General features: G+C 48.6%; 1 long non-coding RNA gene across 1 annotated transcript; it reads right to left on the bottom strand.

Moving 5' to 3' along the window:
- Window positions 1–5,038: 5,038 nt before the first annotated feature.
- On the bottom strand, window positions 5,039–6,454 carry LOC138413824 (uncharacterized). Its single transcript, XR_011246225.1, has 2 exons — window positions 5,817–6,454; window positions 5,039–5,728 (listed from the first exon to the last, which is right to left on the bottom strand). It is a non-coding gene; the product is annotated as an uncharacterized lncRNA (long non-coding RNA).
- Between the last annotated feature and the right edge of the window lie 1,879 nt (window positions 6,455–8,333).

Raw genomic sequence — 8,333 nt, 5'->3', positions numbered from 1 at the left:
TTATGGATTTCTTTTGAAATAATGCCACACAAACCAACAGGCACATTTTGAAATGACTAAAAAAGACAATGACATGGCAGAAACACCATCTGTCTGTCATGGAATCTTCTGGAAAGCTGCTCATCCAAATTGACTTCAAACGTGGTGGGTCGAGTTTGACCCTGTTCCCATGGTAAATATTCAATATGTCATTATCATATTAATACACAGAATGACATCTTCCACTGCTACTATAAAACTCTGTTGGATTCTGGTGAGGGGAGGGGCTTTTTGAAAGGTAAACAGATAGTTAATGAACCTAAAACGTATATTTCTATATGCTCAGGGCAGGTTGACATAGTCGTCTGTGAAGATTCTTAGTTATCTAGGTCACGTTTATCCAAAACTGGTTCCAGCGATGACAACTGGACTTGGTTGTAGATACTTGACAAAGTTTCACCTTTCTTGAATGTCTTGGATATGAGATGAAATGTCCTTAAGCATAAACACTTCTGGTCCTGAAAACCCTATTTCTGTAGGGCCTTGTGAATGTAGTTTTTGGTTCTGACACAAGTCCAGTCTTGGTTTATTATTTTCTTTGTTGCTCAAATACCATGTTTTCTTCAACACTGAGAGGCAAAAGTAAAGTGAAGAAATTGTCCTTGCATGTAAAGTAAAACTTGTTAGGCTTAGTTCTTGAGTTGGACCCCAAAGCAGACGCGGACAGGAGGTTTTGCGGTTTAACAGAGTTTATTTATACGAACACAAAACAGGAGCAGGCTGGGGTGGCAGGGTGCAGGCTGGCTCGAAGATCCAGGGTGAGACGAGGATGAATGGAGGAGCAGCGAGGCGCACGGAAAGGCTGGGTGGAAGGAAGGAGATACGAGGGTTAGTGAAAATCCATGAAAACGAACACGGGAGTCGAGGACATCGATAGCACATGAAGATACCGGACGGGACGGAATAATCTGGCACAGGAGTGGAGTCAGGACCAGGCTTTTATTGAGGGGATGATGAGGTGATAGAGATCAGGTGCGCCTCGTCGCTGCAGCCAGGAACCAGCCACGCCCCCTTGCCACACACACAACCTGCGCTGAGAAAAAACAGAAAAGGGGAGAGGGAGAGACACCACAACAAAACACCAACAGAATCATCACAGTACCCCCCCCTCAAGAACCGCCTCTTGGCGGTCTACCAGGCTTGTCCGGGAAACGAGAGTAAAAGTCAGTGAGGATAGTGGGGTCAAGAATAAAAGACCGGGAAACCCATTGACGTTCCTCTGGCCCATAACCCACCCAATCCACCAGATATTGGTAGCCCCGCCCTCGCCGACGTACATCCAAAACCGCCCTTACCGTGTAGGCCGGATGGTTGTCTATTACCAGGGTGGGTGGAGGGGGCTCGGCCGGAGGGCTTAGAGGGCTAGAGGACACTGGCTTGAGGAGAGAGACGTGGAAAGCAGGGTGGATCCTTAATGAAGGGGGAAGCTTGAGTCTCACTACACATGGGTTAATGACCCGATCGACCTCATACGGTCCAATGTACCTGGGGGTCAGCTTTCGGGACTCCGTCTGGAGGGGTAGATCCCGCGACGACAACCAGACCTTTTGACCTGGCAGGTACACAGGAGCAGGGGTGCGATGTCGATCGGCCAATCGCTGATTGCGGGCGGTGGTGCGGATGAGTGCTGCCCGAGCCTCGCGCCAGACCCGACGAGCACGTCGGAGGTGTGCCTGGACGGATGGAACCGCCACGTCAGTCTCCTGGGCTGGGAAGAGTGGAGGCTGGAAGCCATTGGCAGCCATGAAGGGAGACATCCCTGTGGCAGAGCAGACCAGGGAGTTGTGGGCATATTCAACCCAGGGAAGGTGGATGGCCCAGGAAGCCGGGTGTTGTGCTGTCACACAGCGCAGGGCCGCCCCCAGATCCTGGTTGGCCCGTTCTGTCTGGCCGTTGGTCTGTGGATGGTATCCAGACGATAGGCTGGCCGATGCCCCCAACGCCTGGCAAAACGCCTTCCAGGTCCTGGCTGAGAACTGTGGCCCCCTGTCCGACACGATGTCCACGGGGATGCCATGTATCCGGAACACATGGGTGACCAGTAGGTTGGCGGTCTCGAGGGCGGATGGAAGCTTCGAGAGCGGAATAAAATGAGCTGATTTGGAAAAGCGGTCCACCACGGTCAGGATGACAGTGTTCCCTCCAGAGGGGGGTAGACCTGTGATAAAGTCCACCGCTATATGCGACCAAGGGCGGTGAGGGATGGGCAGGGGGCGCAGCAATCCCGCAGGAGCCTGATGAGACGCCTTGCTCCGGGCGCAGACAGAACAGGCGGCGACAAACGCCTTGGTATCTGTCGCCATGGAGGGCCACCAGAAGCGTTGCTGCAGCAGGTTCAGGGTACGGCGACATCCAGGATGACAGGAGATCTGGGACGAATGTCCCCACTGAAGGACTGGAGATCTGACAGACGGGGGAACAAACAACCTGTTTGGTGGACATCCTTCTGGGACAGGCTGATCCCTCTGGGCCCCCTGGACCACACCTTCAATCTCCCATCCTGCTGCTCCCACCACACAGGAAGATGGCAGTATGGTGCTCCCAGACGTGTCCTCCACCGGAGGGGCAAACTGACGTGACAGAGCATCGGGCTTTATGTTCCTCGACCCCGGACGGTAGGTAAGGGTGAAGTCGAACCGCCCGAGGAACAACGCCCACCGAGCCTGGCGCGAGTTGAGCCTGCGGGCAGTGCGCAGGTATGACAGGTTCTTGTGGTCGGACCAAACAATAAACGGGTGAGTAGAACCCTCAAGCCAGTGCCTCCATTCCTGCAGGGCCAGGACGACCGCCAACAGCTCCCGGTTCCCCACATCATAGTTTTTTTCCGCTGGGGAAAGCTGGCGGGAGAAAAAGGCACAAGGGTGCTGCTTCAGGTCCGAGGTAGTGCGCTGAGAGAGCACGGCCCCCACCCCGGAGTCGGAAGCATCCACCTCCACAATGAACTGGAGAGCAGGATCCGGGTGAATTAATACAGGAGCAGAGGAAAATAGTACTTTGAGTCTGGAGAACGCCACCTCGGCTGCCTGTGACCATACAAAAGGAACCTTAACCGATGTGAGCCTGGTGAGGGGTGTAGCAACTCGGCTGTAGTCTCGGATAAACCTACGATAAAAATTGGCAAACCCGAGAAATCTCTGTAGTTGCTTCCTTGATGTAGGAGTGGGCCATTCGGCCACTGCCTTAACCTTGGCAGGGTCGGTCTTGATTTGCCCTTTCTCCACAATAAATCCCAAGAAGCTCACAGAGGACACATGAAAAATACATTTCTCCGCTTTGACATATAGTCTGTTTTCCAGGAGTCTTTTCAGTACAATGTTCACATGTTGAATATGCTCCTGGGTAGAACGTGAGAAAATCAGAATGTCATCAAGGTAAACAAACACAAAACTGTTAAGCATATCTCTCAACACATCATTTATGAGAGTCTGAAAAACGGCAGGGGCATTAGTGAGGCCGAAAGGCATGACCAAATACTCAAAGTGTCCCAGGGGAGTGTTAAACCCCGTCTTCCACTCGTCCCCCTCTCTAATTCTCACTAAGTGGTAAGCGTTGCGAAGGTCCAACTTGGAGAATATAGTGGCCTTGTGCAGGGGACCGAAGGCTGAGTCAATGAGTGGGAGGGGATACTTGTTCTTAACCGTGATATCATTGAGGCCCCTAAAATCAATGCACGGGCGAAGTGATTTGTCCTTCTTCTCCACAAAAAAAAACCCTGCCCCCAATGGTGAAGAAGAAGGACGAATAAGTCCTGTAGCCAATGAGTCTGTGATATAGGTCTCCATGGCCTCTCTCTCCGGTCTAGATAAATTATACATTTTGCTGGAAGGAAAGGGGGCGCCAGGTAGCAGATCAATACTGCAGTCATAAGGTCTATGGGGAGGAAGAGCTACTGCTAACTCCTTACTGAATACTTCCTGGAGGTGATGATATTCTGCCGGAACAAAACTGAGATCCACCGGCGTGGGTGGAGAAGGTGCGGTAGTCAGAGTGGAAGGAACGGCGGAGTGTAGGCAGTGGGAATGACAAAACAAACTCCAATTAGTGATGGAGGAGGAGGACCAGTCAATGTGAGGATTGTGAAGTTTTAACCAAGGGAGACCTAAAACTACTGGGGAAACAGGAGATGGGATAACGTAAAAAGATATTGCTTCGTGATGATTTCCGGAGAGCTGAAGGGAAATGGGAATAGTGCGATGAGTAACCTTAGCTAGGAGTCTACCATCCAGGGCGAACACCCTCTTAGGCTGCGGCAGGAGCTGAGAGGGAATTTTAGACTGGGTAACCAGTTCGGAGTCAATAAAATTGTCATCTGCCCCAGAATCAACTAAAATAGACAACGGAAGGGAGGTCTGATCCCAAGACACAGTACCTTGCAGAGTCAGGCGAGGAGGAGACGAAACAACAGCAGAATGGCTCACCAGTGCTCCTCTTGTGGCTGGTGAGCCCCCCCTTTTGGCCGAGATGGGCAGAGTGTAATCCGATGACCGTCCAGGCCACAGTAAAGGCAGAGTCCACGGAGATGGCGACGTTGACGCTCCGTAGGTGTGAGTTTCGTCCTCCCCAGGTGCATTGGTTCCTCGATGTCGAGGAGAGCAGGTGTAGAACCAGGAGGAATCCTGTCGGAGGAGGACGGTGGCAGCGGAGAGGGCGCAAGCCCCCGATGGTGAGGGCTCCTTGTCCGCATCACGGGAGGGGTATGGCTCGCCCTACCTGATCTCTCCCTGCGCCGCTCGCGGAGACGATTATCTAGACGTATAGCAAGCGAGATCAAATCGTCTAGAGAGGTCGTCTCGTCACGAGCGGCCAGCTCATCCCTCAGCTCGTCCCTTAATCCCCGGAGAAAAACCCCTTGAAGCGCTCGCTCGTCCCAGCCGCTATCGATAGCTAGAATGCGGAAGTCGATCGAGTGGTCCGCCACGGATTTCTCTCCCTGACAAAGAGAAAGGAGCCGGCTACTGGCCTCCTTACTACGCAGAGGGTGATCAAAAACTTTTAGGAATTCCTCGGTAAAAGAGGAAAAAGAAAAACAAATCGGCGAATTACTGTGGGAAATGGCAACAGCCCAAGCCGCGGCTCTCTCCGACAATAAACTCATGACGAAGGCAATCCGCGACTTGTCTGTGGAGTATGTTAACGGCTGCTGATCGAATACGAGGCTGCACTGATGGAGGAATTGTCTACCTGAGCCTAACTGCCCTGCAAACCTGGCGGGTGTGGGGATGAATGGTTCCCGGGGCTGTGTGGGAAGAGTGACCGGAGAAGCTGCTGGTGGAGATGCTGGAACTGGAGCTGGAGCGGGAGCGAGCGCCGGAGTCGTCAGCGTGGAGAGGTGAGTAGTGAGCTGTTCCATGCGGCCACCGATCAGTGCCACGTTGGAGGTAAGGTTCTGTAGAGTCTCCATAACCTCGTTCAGGGCTCTCTCGTGCTGCCCAACACGAGTTCCTTGGGACGAGAGAGCCAGTCTGAATTTTTCCGCATCCGCGGGGTCCATTTTTGGCCAGATTATTCTGTTAGGCTTAGTTCTTGAGTTGGACCCCAAAGCAGACGCGGACAGGAGGTTTTGCGGTTTAACAGAGTTTATTTATACGAACACAAAACAGGAGCAGGCTGGGGTGGCAGGGTGCAGGCTGGCTCGAAGATCCAGGGTGAGACGAGGATGAATGGAGGAGCAGCGAGGCGCACGGAAAGGCTGGGTGGAAGGAAGGAGATACGAGGGTTAGTGAAAATCCATGAAAACGAACACGGGAGTCGAGGACATCGATAGCACATGAAGATACCGGACGGGACGGAATAATCTGGCACAGGAGTGGAGTCAGGACCAGGCTTTTATTGAGGGGATGATGAGGTGATAGAGATCAGGTGCGCCTCGTCGCTGCAGCCAGGAACCAGCCACGCCCCCTTGCCACACACACAACCTGCGCTGAGAAAAAACAGAAAAGGGGAGAGGGAGAGACACCACAACAAAACACCAACAGAATCATCACAAAAACTGAATGAAATGTCTTCTATCATCTCTGTGGTAGACTATACACATATACTTTGAGAATTGAAGAACATTGCAATATTTCAACAAAAACGTTTGATTTGAAATACACAATCGCTAGATAGATTTAAAACCAAGAGGCAGGTTTGGACAGGCAAACCTCCAATTTTCCATCATCAGGTAGTTGACAAACACAGCCCCAGGAGAACCAGCTTGAAATATGAATTATACTAACTGCTGAAAATAAATTAGAGACCAACCCATTTCCTCCTATATCTCCTATTTCACTCCTCCCCTCCTCAGAGGTGAGCAGATAAATAAGACAAACCATCCTGGGTCTAAACATCGTTTTGGAGAAAGACGCAGTTTCAGACCCAACAATGTCTCGTTATCGTGTGGCTGTTTTGGCGCTGGTCGTTGTCTTGCTTGTTTTTGGTGAGTATTGATACATCTCTGCATGTTTTTGCAGCTCATATCTGCACATTTTTACAGTTATTTTTTTTAATTGACAACGAAAGGATTTGAACAAAAACATACATAACGTTTCTCTTTGTTTTCAGTTGCAGAGAATGAAGCAGACCAACCTAAGCCAGACCGACCTAAGTTGGATTGCTCCACCATACAGGGAGTCTGTAAAGACAGTTGCCTCTCAACAGAATTCTCTATTGGAGCTCTTGGCTGTTCTGCAGAGAGTTCGTAAGTTCAGATGCTTAGATGCAGCATGTGAGTAAATATTGTCTATTTATTTGCCGGTGGAATTAAAGTATGTATTGTTTCTTTTTCAGAACTGTATGTTGCATAACCAAACCATAATTCAGCCAAGATACAAGACTTGCCAAGCATCACAGATGATGGGACAGACAGAAGACATCGTTGTGGAGGATTTGCTTTGGCTGACGTGTTGCTGATTTGAATGCAGCTCCAATGGTTGAATAAAACATTACATTGAACAACTTTTCTTGTTTGTATTCTTTTACTTAAAGTTGTATGATTCATCAGAAGATCATTTTACTTTCAACTAAAACTACAAATCTGCCACTATTTGATTGGCATCCCATCATCTTTTATATATGAAGTGAAAACATCTACATTTCTGTCTTGACTCAAAGTACTTTGTTTTCACTCATGTTTGCTTCCAAATGGGATTTGTGGTTCATATGAAACATGTTTGACAGAAGCAGACCATCATTTTGGGTCCCTAACAAGAAGGAAGTGAAAACATACTTTTCACAAAGTAACCTAACCCCTACTTGCATGACTTAAGGTTAATTGCATGTCCCACCTTTTGAGTTTAAGGACAGATAGACAGACAGATTTTTAATTTATAGTTGGACTAGTAACTGTGTTTTTGCCCTTTCAGAATGTAACAGTGTGTTGCATTGTTTCAAGAAAAGTTAGATTCATTGAAGTTCATTGGGTTTTCTAAGATTTTAAGTTCAATTCCAAAAAGAAAGCATTTCATAACAAAATGAGCTGGTTCAAGCTTAGTTGAAATGTTATACGTTACCATTTTACGATACAAAAAAGCATACCCAGAGCTCCATTCTGATACCCATGGATCAGTCTATCCTACTAGATCTTCTTGAAAAGTGGGTTGGCGTCAGGTAAAATGCTCTGGACTCATTTAAATCTGATTCATCATGCAGAACTGTCGTAATAGTTATGGGTAATGCCTCATCTTCTGGGGTCCCCCTGACTTGTGGTGTCCCACAGGGATCAATCATTGGCACCTTTGGTGAGAATATGTATTTATGTAAGTGAAAGGGAGTTTTGGTGGTGTCGCGCCACTTAATGGCTACACATCAATACACCATCCGCTTCTATTGACACCATCGCATCATGCCAACGTCACAAAATGTTCCCATCAGATGCAATGATTGTCATTTTATTTCGAGGTCCACGATGTTTGAACGTGTTGTCGTGGTGTAACATGCTAATTGTACACAAAATGTCTTTTAAAAATCTTATGGATTTCTTTTGAAATAATGCCACACAAACCAACAGGCACATTTTGAACCGACTAAAAAAGACAATGACATGGCAGAAACACCATCTGTCTGTCATGGAATCTTCTGGAAAGCTGCTCATCCAAATTGACTTCAAACGTGGTGGGTCGAGTTTGACCCTGTTCCCATGGTAAATATTCAATATGTCATTATCATATTAATACACAGAATGACATCTTCCACTGCTATTATAAAACTCTGTTGGATTTTGGTGAGGGGAGGGGCTTTTTGAAAGGTAAACAGATAGTTAATGAACCTAAAACGTATATTTCTATATGCTCAGGGCAGGTTGACATAGTCGTCTG

This window comes from Paralichthys olivaceus, chromosome 15, assembly GCF_024713975.1.
Source record: "Paralichthys olivaceus isolate ysfri-2021 chromosome 15, ASM2471397v2, whole genome shotgun sequence".
NCBI lineage: Eukaryota > Metazoa > Chordata > Actinopteri > Pleuronectiformes > Paralichthyidae > Paralichthys > Paralichthys olivaceus.
The sequence above is the reverse complement of the archived record's forward strand: the minus strand, read 5'-3'. Positions and strand labels throughout refer to the sequence as shown.